Source organism: Neofelis nebulosa, chromosome 7 (assembly GCF_028018385.1).
Source record: "Neofelis nebulosa isolate mNeoNeb1 chromosome 7, mNeoNeb1.pri, whole genome shotgun sequence".
In the NCBI taxonomy this organism is placed as follows: domain Eukaryota; kingdom Metazoa; phylum Chordata; class Mammalia; order Carnivora; family Felidae; genus Neofelis; species Neofelis nebulosa.
In genome coordinates, this window is record NC_080788.1 from 38,328,209 (window position 1) to 38,342,584 (window position 14,376).

General features: G+C 39.0%; 1 protein-coding gene across 14 annotated transcripts in view; it reads right to left on the reverse strand.

Annotated features, from left to right (window-relative positions):
- MAP2K5 (mitogen-activated protein kinase kinase 5) overlaps positions 1-14,376 on the reverse strand; it is a 270,655-nt gene that overhangs the window by 128,690 nt on the left and 127,589 nt on the right. The window lies entirely within an intron of this gene.

Consider the following 14,376-nt stretch of genomic DNA (forward strand, 5'->3'; position numbering starts at 1 on the left):
TTTGTAAACTTGAACGCACTTTGTATACCACTTTGTAGAGTTGGTAATGGCAATGACTCTCACCCTAGAAAGTCAGGAAGTGGATTATCTAATACACTGAACCAGATGCAGTGCTAAATAAAGTTCACTCTCATTATACAAGCTCTACCTGAAGACAGGCTCCACCAGGATGGCCAGTGCTGTTCAGGGGAGATCACAGAAGAGTTAACAATCACAACACGTGTCTCTTGTCACAATATATGCCCATTCCTTCAGTGAGATTTCACAGTAAGCTGGGCTAGTTATTGATGATGTACTGAATATCTGAGCTGCAGCAGGGACATCCCACATAAATAATAGCCAGTTATGATGCAGTTCTATTTCATAATTTGAAGTGCTTAGCAGATTACTAGAAAGATATCAAGGAGTGAGAAGAATCAAAGAATTTACAAACAGGGTCTCATGTTATGCAGAAGATAGCAGTAGACAGTTTTCTACAGGAGCCTATAATTGAATAAAAATCAGCCTTAAAGTGTTTAAAAATTAAACACAAACTTACCATATAACCCTTGTGGTCACTTTCCTACTCCATATTTAACAAAATATGAGACATCAGTGAACTATACTGATCAAGAGTAAAATGGTTACATCTTCTCAAAACTGGTATGTACCAGATAACCTGATTCACTGTGACTACAAATATTTAAAGAAAAATACTAACCACCCCCCCATATCTACTCAAGAGATATGAAAACAGAATCAAATAGACTATGAATGGAATATGAATAGAAGCATTATCATAACAGCCCCAAACTTAGACACAAACCAAATGTCTACTAGCAAATGGATGAATAAAATGTGATCTATCCAGAAAATGGATTATTACAAAGGAACGGTTAAGAGAGACAGAGAGTGTGAGTAGGGGAGGGGCAGAGAGAAAGGGAGACAGAGAATCCCAAGTAGGCTCCTCACTATCAGCCCAGAACCTGATATGGGGCTCAAACTCACAAAACTGTAAGATCAGGACCTGAGCTGAAACCAAGAGACGCCTAACTGACTGAGCCACCCAGGTGCCCTGAGATAGAAAATATTTTTTATTGAAGTGTCTGGCTGGCTCATTCAATAGAGCATGCACTCTTGATCTCAGGGTTGTGACTTCAGGCCCCATGTTGGCGATAGAGTTTACTTAAAAAAAAAAAAAGAATGAGTGAATGAATGAATGAATGAATGAAAGGAAGGAAGGAAAGGAAGGAAAGAAAGAAAATATTTTATACTGTATGATTCTGTTTATATAAAATGTCCAGAAAAGGCAAATCAATAAAGTGAGAAAATAGATTAATAGCTCCCTGGGGATGGGAGCAGGGACTGCAAATAGGCATGAGGACTTTTTTGGGGGCGATGGAAATGTTCTAAAATGGATTATGTGAATAGCTGCACAATTCTGTAACTTCTTAAAAACCCCTGAATCATATACTTAAAATGGGTGCATTTTATGATATACAGGCTACCTACCAATAAAACTTAAAAAAATCAGCCTTAAAACACAATTTGACTTATTCTCCATAGTGTCTCAGGTGCTTTGTGGCCACCGGGGTCACTTTCCTACTCTACTTATAACTAGATACGAAACACATAGTTAGTTAAACCGACCATATGCTAAATACAAAATGGCAAAACTGATATGCACTAGAAGGCCTGATTGTGGCTATCAATATTTAAAGACTCTCATTTTTAGGTGTCACTTCTGCGTGTTTAAGACTATTCCCCCCAAATGACTAAGGCTATGTATACAAAATGTGAAAACAACTGGTTCAAACATGAAAAATTTGGTCAACCAACCATAGTTGCCTCAATAACCTCCAGAAACTGCTTTGATTTTCAGGCTGGACTGGCTCATTTTTTTTTTCACTGAATTGACCAAACTGACTGTGGAAATTGGTATCATGTTGAGACAACCCATGTTGCCACCCATAACCGCCTCATGCAAGAAACTGTATCTTGACTCATGCTGCATCAATTAGCCATTAAACAATCCACACAAACAGCGTCAAGCTGAAGCTTGCTAATAAAGCTCGGAGCCCACAGGAGCATGGGCTTTCTGCGGCTCTTCACAAAAGCCCCCACCACCCACAGCCCAGCCCCCGCTCCCAACACAATCAGGGGTCAGAGCGGGGCTACCCTCTGTCAGGATATGGCTGGGTGACGAAGGGGCTGTTCAAAATAGATAAATAAGAGCGCTTTCACTAAACTACAGTTGGAGTTACCCAAGGAGCTTTGTACAGGGATCTACACGTCGATATCCTGGTAAGATTAGCTCCAAAGAAAACCTTGGCTTTGTCGATGCTACCACATGTTTTCTCTTGTCAGAAAAGGAAAGTCACGCAAATTGAGGATTCCCTTCTTGCTGTGATCTATTCATATCAAGGGCTGATGGTATTCTACTTCTGTTCCCTTTTGGACTCCATTTTGTTTGATGCTTAAAATATTTAATTTGCTCCGTGCTTTCCCGGGTAAGCCTCACTGGACGCTTCTAGAAATAGGCACGGGACAATTCTTAAAGGAACATGAGCTCAGTTTTAAAATGTGGCATGTGGCTCTGTGGTGGGATGACAATGAAAGCAGAAGTAAACTTCCCTGCAACTTTTCCCTCTATAAAGCAATTACACGGTTTTGCCTGCATGCCAGGAAGCCGCTCTCAGTTTACCAGGAGCCAGAGGACACATTAGCAGGTCTCCCCTCCTGGTAACCTCTCCTAGCACTGTGGCAGGGTACTGCGGCAAAAGCCTCTTACATTATGTTTCACTGTCTCATGAAAAGACAACAACTAATATATTTACCTCGTTATTTCTTGGGGACTACATTCTAATGAATGAGAACAGCAGGTACAATTAGATACAGACTATGCTGACAGTCTGCATTACAAATTCATCTGTGCACAACAGGGACACACATAAGAGAAAACCACAATGCGATATAAAAGTTATTCTAATCACTCCATCATGTAATAAAGGGTAGGTCATCCAAATATTCTTGTAAAGCCTTAAATAAAATTAAGCAGCATAATTAGGTGCACGAAACGACAGTTATCATCTAGAGTCTCATGATTCAGTTCAGAAAGGAGGCAACAAACCTGGTTTTCTCCTTCACTTACTAGAAAGGCAAAAGACAAACAGCTGATACAAGGCTGATACCAACGGCAAAATGGCTTCTGCCTTCCCTCAATCTTTTCACAGTAAGTAAAGGAGGCTCCCTTCCAGCAAAGTGGATTTTTTTTAATGTTTATTTATTTTTGAGAGACAGAGAGAGAGAGAGAGAGAGGGAGAGAGAGAGGGGCTGAGCATGAGTGGGGGAAGGGCAGAGAGAGAGAGGGAGACATAGCATGGGATGCAGGTGCCAGGCTCTGAGCTGTTAGCACAGAGCCTGAAGCAGGGCTTGAACCCATGAACCTTGAGATCATGACCTGAGCCGAAGTTGGACGCTTAGCTGACTGAGCCACCCAGGTGCCCCCCAACATATATTTTAGATTCCTACCTGGCAATATGTACATATTCAGGTCAGTGTGTGGGAAACACCAGGTGTGGAGGAACAAGTTCCTGGGAGTCAGAAGGGACATATATTCTGCCCCAGCCCTGGGGCTCTTGTCCAAGTCTAAGACACCACAAATTGTTAAGACTCCTACTAACTATGAAGGCTTCTCAGTGAAAAAGGAAAATTACATTAAATGTATAAATAAAAGGTAAGATGCATTTTCATTGCAGATTTGGAGCAGCATGTCTATAAGATCAACTCTGGTAAACTGTTCAAAAGAAATAAAAATTCCAACAGCTAATACTTCTTTGGCACTTGCTGTATGCCCAGCACTGAGTTAAATGCATTATTGTCATACGCATTATGAACTCATTTAGTTCTCATTATAACTGATGACATAAATATCATTAGCCCCAATATATAGATGAGTAAATTGAGGCTCAAATTAATGAAATTACTTGCCCAAGGCCACACAATTAGAGTCTCCAATCCTAAGTCTTAAGCCTTAACAAACTGCACTATATTTACAAGATCAACCTCATCTGAATGTATAGGTTGGCCTATTATTCCGGCTTTGGCACTGAAGAGCTGACCGATCTTCAGAGGTTTTATTTCAGTCTTTTCCACTTCTTACAGAAAAGTAGATTAGGAGGAAAGTTTGGGGAAGTTTCTAACTATTCTCTCACATCACCTCTTGCTGTTTTCCTCGTGAAGCAGTTACTTGAACCATACAATAGCTGTTACGTCCCAGACATAAGGCTATGACCTCTTTGAGGAACTGACCCAAGGTCACGTAGCAAAGTTGAATGAAGAGGCAGAAGCAGAATTTAAACCCGGGTCTGACCCTAAAACTAGAGCTCTTCCGTCAGACCACCGACTACTGATTGCCCTTTTTATGGCTAAATTATTTACCCTTATGGAGCCTCAGTTTCCTCATCTAAAAATGGGGATACAATGATACTTTTCTTCAAGGTTATCATGAAGCCTGAATGAAATAACGTACACAAAAGATCTAATACAGCAGTGTATGGAAGGCATTCAATGAATGATAACAATTACTGTTGCAGGCAGTCTAGAGGAAACTTAATACTCCAACAGCAAAATAATGGATTTTATTTCCATGGTGCTGATCACTTCAAACTATGTCTTGGAGCAAAGAACAGACGTGAAGAGGTCTTCTAACTGCTAAACATTCTGGCAGAATGTTCTATCTTAGGACAAATCTCTTACTTTAATAATAGAAAGGGCAACAAAGGATAACTTTCAATGAAATCCCATAAAACTGTAGTATAATTTTTTCTCTTAGAAAAAATTCTAGGAGAAAAACATTATTCCCAGAAAGACATGATTCAATTCATTCATCTAATAAACATGCACTGGCACACAATCAGTATCATAAATTAACTGTGGCCTCCAACCTCTAACCAAAGAAAGGACCATGACACAGGTGTTCTCCTTCTCCCTCTGATAAGTGCCTAAACTTCATGGTCTGCCTAGGAGACAAAGTGATGATCAGAGCTGAGGGGCTTGGTGAACCAAACATTCATCAAAACCACATACAGAGTACCCTGCTGGGTGGTTGGACAGGGCTCACTGTAAAACCCAGGGGCTCACGTTAGGGTACTATAAAAACCTGTGAGTCAAAACACACAATGATCACATAATCTACTTTAAACCCCAACCCTCCAGCAAGGGAGAAGGATTTTAGGGGAGGTGACAGGGCATAACGACCCTCTCCCACTTGTTTTCCTTCTCTGTGTGCCACATATCTCTTCTCTCTCCTCTAAGGCTTCCAAAGATACTCATTTCAGAACGGGAGGGCAAGGTGGCCTGCATGATTTCCCTGGGTTCTTCATCTTTTTTGGTATGTCCTAAAAGGAATGACTATGCTATGATAAATCCTATCACAGATGTAGAGGAGAAAGAAAAACTAAGCCCTCTCAGATTAAGTAGACTACCCAAAAGGCAACTACAATTTTTTTTAAATTAAGCTTTTTATTTTGAGAAAATTATAAACTCACATGCAGTTCAAGACATAATAGAGACATCCTGTATTCCCTCTGTCCATGGTAACATCTTGTAAAACTACACTACAATATCATAAACGGGGTATTGACACTGATAGAGTCAAGATAGACAACGTGCCCAACACCACACCCTTTTACAGCCACACCCACTTCCCTCTGGCTCCCGAACCCTCTCGTTAGCTCCTGGAAACCACTAATCTACTCTCCATTTCTATAATTTTGTCGCTTAAAAAATATGAAAATAGAATCATATAGTATGCAATATTTTGTGCCTGGCTTTTTTTCACTCAGCATAATTCTATGGAAAGTCATCCAGGTTATATATACCAACAGCTCAGTCCTTCTCATTGCTGAGTAATATTATACAGTATAGATGTACCACAGGTTGTTTCATTATTCACTCACTAGAGGACACATGGGTTGTTTCCAGTTTTGGGCTACTGTGAACAAAGCTGCTATCAACATTTGTGTACAGGTTTTTGTGTGAACCCAAGTCTTCATTTCTTTGGGACAAAGAGTCCCAAAAGGACTCGGGAGTGCAAATGCTGGGTTGTATGTAGTTGCATGCTTAAATTTTTAAGACATGCCAAACTGTTTTCCCCTGGGCTATATCACTTTATATTCCTGTCAGCAATTTAAATTTTCTACACTTTGGTAGGTATGTAGTAATATTTCGTTGCGGTTTTAATTTGGCTAATGATGCTGAACATCCTTTCATGTGCTTATCTGCCATTTGTATATCCTCTGCAGTGGAATGTCTCTTCATGTCTTTTTACTGTTGAGTTTTCAGAGTTCTTTATGTATTCTAGACACATACTCTTTTATAAGAACACTTTTAAGTAATGCCATATGGGGTTTCTTGTCTTTTGAAGATCGTTACCACAAATACAGAAATCCCCAGCGATTACTGGAGGCAAGGAGAATGAATGACCACGTGTAGAAGGAGGCTGAATTTCTAGAAGCGTTCATTCGTGTGGATAGTAAGAGCTGGAGAAAAACCAACAACCCACAGTCGTTAAACTAGTTTGTTTACCTCAGTTAATGGGCTAAGTCTATTTTTTTTTTTCAAAAACACAAATGTTTGTGAGTTATGATCTACTACAGCACTGGCATGTGATTGATATTTACGTTTAAAGGACAGTATTCACAGGATTGAAAAACAGGAGCCACGGCAACTGTGCTTCCATCACTAGCACTTGCTTAACATAAATGCCCCTTCCAGACACATTTGACTGAAACAGTCACAGAGCTCAGGGCAAGAGCCCCCACACCTCAGTTCTCTCATTCTCTCATGTTGCAACATAAAACCAATGGAAGGACGATTCCTTTCTAAATGACTTGGGTTGCCCAAACACTAACCAACTCTTAAAACAAAAACAAAAACAAAAACAAAAACAAAACCTGTGGCTGCTCCTCCTGATGACAAAAATATGGCTTAGATTAAAAACTCACTATAACCTATGGGTAAGCACACAATGAGTTACATCTCTACTAAAGAGGTTGTTACGAAAATTCTGTGCACATTTTTCATAAGTTACTTAAAATTAACCAGGTTCATTTTCTATTGAAGGCAATGCTTTCCAACAGTCCTTTCCCTAATCACTTTTTCCAGCAAATGATCATTCCCTAATTAGTTTTTGCCAAAATCCCAACTTTTGATAGACACTAAGGTATTGTTTTAACGCTGCCACTTTGGCAACAAAATTTATTTCCTGAGGGATTCAAAGGTCTTACTTCTATCATCCATTCCTCTTCTCTTGTTTAATAAACATAATAAAACAATTTTGGAACATAATACAAATACTACTGTAGCACTTTTTAAATCTTAAAATTTATACTGATCTCATTTAATAGGCATTCATAAATATATACAGCATTTACCTGCCTACACTCTTGGGATTATCAGCCTGCAGTTCTCTTCCACGTTCCTTCCTTAAAAAAGAATGCCCTTGCACGAGACCTTCTTGTACCTTTTTTGGCAAGTTCCTATGGATCTACGATTATTTCAAAATAAAAAGATTTAAAAAAATGCCCTTGCTTTCCATCCAAGTTGTGTATCAACATGTTCTTTTTATAATTCTTTGTTAATGAAAATACTTTATTTCAGTATACTCTATAGTGTAAAAACCCTTTCCCCTTAAAGACGTCTTTTGATTTTACTACACAAGTCTGGTTTAGAAAGCAACCATTGTCTTAGCTACGCCACATGTGTTAATTTTCAATTATTTGTTTGCATTTCAGTCTCTTATCTTCATTTCTAAAATATTTCATATTTCCTAGAATTCCCCACTTTGAAGGAACACAAAACAGTTTATACATATCAAGCACTTCAGGCAGTATCTGGTACAGAGTAATGCTTAATAAATATTCATTATTATATACTATCACTACTACTATTGTTATTTTCATAGCATAATCTACTCTTGGGGAATTACCAATCTTTTTCTTTCTTGTCCCATACACCTCTCTGATTTGCCTTGTTCCCTTACCTTGCTAGCATGTCATACTTCCGTCTTTCCTGGATTGCAGAATCCAAGATCCTAGTGCTTGAAGGAACTTGAGTGATCACCTAGCCATCCCCTCAACGTATATATGAGGAAACTGAGGCACAGAGAGGAGAGACCTGCCTTTATAGGGTCACACAATGAGGCAGTCAATCAGTGTGACCGAATTGAAAATTCAAACAAAGCTTTTTACTCCTTCCTAGAAATTAAGCTTTTTACATTTTTTTAATGTTTATTTATTTTTGAAACAGAGAGAAACAGCACGGGTGGGGTAGGGGCAGAGAGAGAGGGAGACACAGAATCCGAAGCAGGCTCCAGGCTCCGAGCTGTCAGCACAGAGCCCGACATGGGGCTCGAACCCACCAACTGTGAGATCATGACCTGTGCCGAAGTCGAACACTCAACCGACTGAGCCACCCAGGCGCCCCTAGAAATTAAGCTTTTTAAATTGTCCAAGTCAGGCCAAGTCAGTGCTGCACCCTGTAGTTCTTTACTAATATCCAAGGGAATAAAATGGCTTAACTAACGAAAGGAAATTTTGTCCAATTTCCGGATGCTCTCAATTGCCGGCCAATGACAGCAGGAACTTTTACATTTCTCTCTCTCTTTCTGACATTGCAAATGTCCTTTAAATCATGAGGGATTTTTTTTTGCCCAACTTACTGATTTGCTAGAGCAAACCTAGGTAGGATTGTTCAAGAATGATGAGGTATGGTAATAATGACAGAATCCCCAAGACCCTTTGAAAGAAAGGTTTGTCTTTTTCATAGGGGAAACTTCTTTCTCAAGTAGCTTCTACCACACTGCTAAGAAGAGACTTCCTTCTTTCTCTTTTTTTTTCTTTACAGCCTGAGATACTATGGTAAAATTCACTCTTTCTGGGCATATAGGTCTATGTGTTCTAACAAATGCTACAGTGTGTAACCACCAGCGAAATCAAGATATAGAACATTTCTAACACTCCCCCAAATTCCCTCATAGCTTTATAGTCAACCCATGCGCTACCCCTTGGCAACCACCTATGCATTTTCTATCCATATAGTTTTGCCTTTTCCAAAATGTCATATAAGTGGACTACACAACAGGCAGCCGATTGAGCCTGGCTTCTTTCACTCAGCAGAAAGTGTGATACCCATCCATGTTGCTGCATATATCAGTAGTTTGTTCCCTCTAATTACTGACTGGTATCCCACTGTCCGGATTAACTACAGCTTGTTTGTTCATTCACCGTCTAGAAGTCATCTGAACTGTTTCCAGTTTGGGGGGTCATGAATAAAAGCCACCAGGAGTGGGGCTGCTGGCTCATGTTGCAGGAGAGCGCCAAGCCGCTTCCCATTTCATAGTTCCACTGGCAACGCAGGAGAGTTTCAGCTGCTGCTGTATTCTTGTCAGCACTTATATTATCAGTTTTTTCTTTAATTTTAATGAAGGGCTCCCTTTTAGAAAAAAGTAGCAGGAAACATTTTTTAGCACTCTGAACAACCACTGAAACTTCAAGCAACCTTTCTTGACTCCTTTCTTTCTCGTAACACCGACAAGCAATCTGTTGGGAAATTCTGTCGATTCTACCCTTAGAATATATCCAGAATCTGACCACTTCTACCCATCTTCACAACTGTCTCCCTGGTCTAAGCCCCTGTGACCCACCTGGATTATGCAACTGTTCCTAACGGCTGCTTCTGCCCTCGGCCGCAGACACAATGGCTTCCTCGCTGTTCGGTGAACACTCCAGACACATCCCACCCGGTGTCTTCTGCTCTAACTTCCTCCATCAACCTACTTGACTAGCTCCTCTCCTCCTTCAAGCCTCTGCTGCTGTCTCATCTTCTCTATGAGGCCTACCTGGTCAACACTGCAACCTACCCTTGGCCTGCCCCAAGCCTGATCTCCTTTTTCTTTTCTCCATGTTAGTAACCACCTTCTAACACTCTGTATTTTTTCTTACATTTATTTTTCATGGATTCTTTCCCAAGCCTGCCCCATCCCTGCTAGAATGCGTTCCACAAGTATAGAAATCTTTCATTGTTTATATTGATGTATTCCAAGTCTTAGAGCAATGCCTGGAGCATAGTAGGTGTTAAATAAATAGTTGCTAGATGAACGAACTAACAACATGACTTTGGCATCTGAGGTAGCACCAATTGGAAGATCTGTGTGAGGCCAGATTTATCAAAAGTAAAGACAGGGGTAGAAGAGAACACTTCTAACATGCACGCTGGAAACACAAGACTTAGTGTCTCCAAATAAAAATCTGTTCACATAGCATTTGCCTTCAGAATAACATTAAAAAATTAAAAAATATATAAGTAATATAAAAAATATTAAAAAGCTCTCCTACTAGAGAAAATAGTTCATATATACAAAAAATGTCTTGGGACATCAACAACCTAGGTTTTTTTTCTTTCTATAAACTTCCCCATCTGTATAAGATTGCCCCAGCCTGATTGCCAATTTTATTTTCTTAATCTAAGCTCTATTCTCATTACCCTTCCGTTTCTATTTTTTATCCTCAGGGAAAGAGAGAGCAGTTACTGCCAGGGCATTCTCACATCTTCCAAAGAAATGGCATAGGTGTTAATCTTGTATTTATGTTTGATGTGGGTAATGATGGCTATGACTGGAGCTGCAGCTTTATTAATATGCAGGGCTCTCACCTCATTAGTGGCGATGTATGTTTTGAAGTTAAGCTGCAATGTTTGCTGTAATGTCAAATCTGGTCTACCAGACTTTCTCACTGTTCATTTTCTTTGTTTTTACCCAGTCAGTACACGTTATGCTTATGGGACTCACACATGTGCTATTTAATAAAGACAATTTTCCACAGTAGTTAATCTTGGTGGAACTTTCAAGCATTTTTAATAATTATGTCCTCATGTGATATCATGTGTCTATCTTAGAGAAAAGATTTTCATAATGTTTGACCTGGTAATACAAAGAATAATAAACTCTATTCCTGGCTCGATCTGGAAGTGGTACATGCTTACTAACTTAAAGTGATTAATTCATAGTTATTATATAATAAAAACTTGCACTCATTATCAGGCTTTCATAGTTTATGAAGTACTTTCACATATATCTCAACCAAATCTTTCAAAGAACAAAATAAATAAAACTTTATTGAATATAATACTTGATAATCCATTATGAACAGTAACTGTTACACTTCAATTCCTAAAGAAAATTTCCAGTTGACATAATACACACAAAGAAACTAACCTGTACCAGACTAACAAGCCTCATGGGGTGGGTGGTCTGTCACTGCCGCTGCTCAGGTGTCCTTCCCTTCTACAGTCCTCACTGCCTATGCACTGCAGAGAAGACTCTTAATGTTCACCAGCTTGTCTGGACGTCATTAACTGGGTTTTACTCATTCCAAAAGATACTATACATGTATGTGTGTGTGTGTGTATACACATATATATGTATGTGTGTGTGTGTCTGTGTGTGTGTATATATATATATAGATATACATATACATATATATATGTATATCTATATCTATATATTTTTTTAAGCTAAAACTCCAGGACCACAGTATTCCAAGGAAGCTATTTAAATGTGAGATATTGTTTTTTGCCTTTTTTCTCATTAGGTAACTGAATAAATCTCTATTTCTTAATCTTTTAAAGTCTGTGTTCACGAGTACAAGACCCTGGCTCTAGGGGCAGCATTTGTGGGGAAGAAAATGACGATGGGAAGTGAACACAGGTATTTAGATCAAGACAAAGAAGAAAGAAACTCAGATGGCTCATGAGTGTTTCTCGGTACCCTCTTGTTTTCATTCTGTTCTCAAAGTCCCTGTACCCACCCCCACCCCCCGCAGAAGGACCACCGCCTTTGATTTGACAATGTGACACATATTCAGCTAGAATTCCCATCATCATTCATTTAGAGAAAGCAAAAATGAATATATGGGCTTTTAAGAAGGTACAGCAATGAGCTTATACAGCAAAAGTGTATAAACAAGTATATTACCTATTTAATTGCCTTAGTTGAACTTAGAAGCTCTGATCTTTAATTGCCTGATTGAACTGATCTAAAAGCTATAATTTTTTAATCAGGGAGAAAATTAAATAGCTTTCTGGTAAATAAAAAGGCATCTTTAATCTTATTTTTATGGAATCCAAGTTATTAAATATGGACAAAACCTCTAAAATATTAAGTTAACGACTCAATCTAGAGTAAATTTCTCATTACAATGCTTCACAAAGGTCTTCAGGGACACCTGGCTTCGTCCACTCTTCAATAAAAACACATGCTTTTAATCCAGAAGGTAAAAGTTTTCACGAATAACTAGGAAACTCAAAAGCGAAGTGTATAGAGATATTTAATGAGGTATATTACCACCGCATCTTATTTCTTTAGCTGAGTACCCATAATTACTGGGGAATAACTGTTCATCTGCACTGTAATTCATTAGTCTTTCCATCTAGACAGATGCAGATGCACATTCACTCCCTGGTGTTTATTTACGACTGAAATCCCTTGGGAGGGTTTCTTGGCCTATTACCAGTGCCCCCACTCAGCCCCTCACAGTATTGTCTTCCCTTAACTAGTAGCATTTTACAGTGGGTTACACCGTAGGAAGGGAGCTAGCCAGCAAAGACTGAAAAGAAAAGTTCAGGATTCCTTTTTGAAATCTTTATATCCTCCATCAGGAAAACCACCAAGATCACCTAGGTATGTGAAGCAATCTCTTAAGGAACAGGGTTTGATGATATCTGAAACATGAATAAGAGGAAGGGATGCAATTGTATAGAAAGTGAAGGTTTTGCATTAAGTGATCAAAGAACCTTTTCTTTGCTCAAGCTGCATCCGGAGCTGGGAAGAACCAACCGGCCTCTGAGAGGCTGTGGTCAACCACACTTGCCAAAGTGATCACAGATGGTTGTTCTGGGAATCTGACAGACACCTTAGACTTCACTTTTAGATCCCAGGCATAATCTTTCAAAGAAAAATTCAATTATTTTTCCAAAACAAAGGGTGAAATTAAAACCAATCATTGCAAAGAAGAAAAACCAACGATGACTGCAGAATAACCAAACAGTTATTTCCCTATCCACTATATATAGTTCTTAGTGCCACTATGAACGCTCCTAGAGAAAGTTATGACTAGGGAGAATTCACTATACGCCAGAAGTATGCTGTATGCCTACAGTGTAGGATGATCCTAAGAATCACTTTAATAGTAACATTTGCATTTCCATGGCAAGGTCCTTTTAATGAAGGTTTTGCTATGGAGAATTGATGACTTCCTTTACTTCCTTTGTCAAATGGATAGCAGATGTCCATAAAGATCAATACAATGACAAGAACTGACCACTGTGTTAACTTCTATTAAAATGGCCACAACCACTTTATGGGTTAATGAGTATAGGGAACAGAAGCAATACAGGTCATGTGATGTTAAATACCATTCTCTCTTAACCTTGGAGCTGAAAATGCTCCATTTCTTTTTTCTCACCCACCAGATGTGTTCACATGATGATTTCTTCCCAGGAAAAGTAACACTGACACAACTCAGCTCACTCTCCCTACATCTATCTATATTTTGTACCAACTACACCCTAGAGATAGACTGGACTGGCTTTAAGGGAAAATTTGGATCATGATTCCATTTAATCTGCATAAACACCTTCAAGAACTGCAAGTTTTGCTTGTCAAAATTTACACACCCTCTTCAAGAGGGGACGAGGGATTTAGGAAGAAATCTGAAATCACTAGGATAGTAAAACTGCCACAACAAAAAACAACCCTTAGTGACAGATGTGATAGCACAATTGAAGGCATCAGTTGTTTACTCACTCTCAAAGCTTATACCTTTTTTTAAAAAAAGTCCCTTTAATCACATGTAATGTGTATGCTGGTGCATTCCCCAAATGTGCATAAAGCAAGGCTGAGCAGATGTGTAAAACTAAACAGGACTGTTAGTAACATGAGGCCCGGAAGTGGCTTTGCTATAGTCTGTTTCTCACTTAATAATTTGCTCCAAATGAATTCAGACATTTTGGAAATGTTGGAAAACACAACGGGAACTTGTTTTTGCAGCATTCATTTAATTGATCATTCTTCTCAAGTGTTCTGTCAATAGACCCAGAGACTAATTTCTGATGCATTCACCAACTCCTTGTTTAAAGTTTCCCTTTCAAGGTATGTGAAGCCATCTCTTAAGGAACTGTGTATGATGATATCTAAAATGTTAATAAGGGGAAGGGATGCAATTGTACAGAAAGTGAAGGTTTTGCATTAACTAGAGTTAAGATTAAAAATAAGATCCTGTCATTTTCAAATACTATGTTATGAAATACCTTTACGTGTTTGGTAAACATCTACAAAAA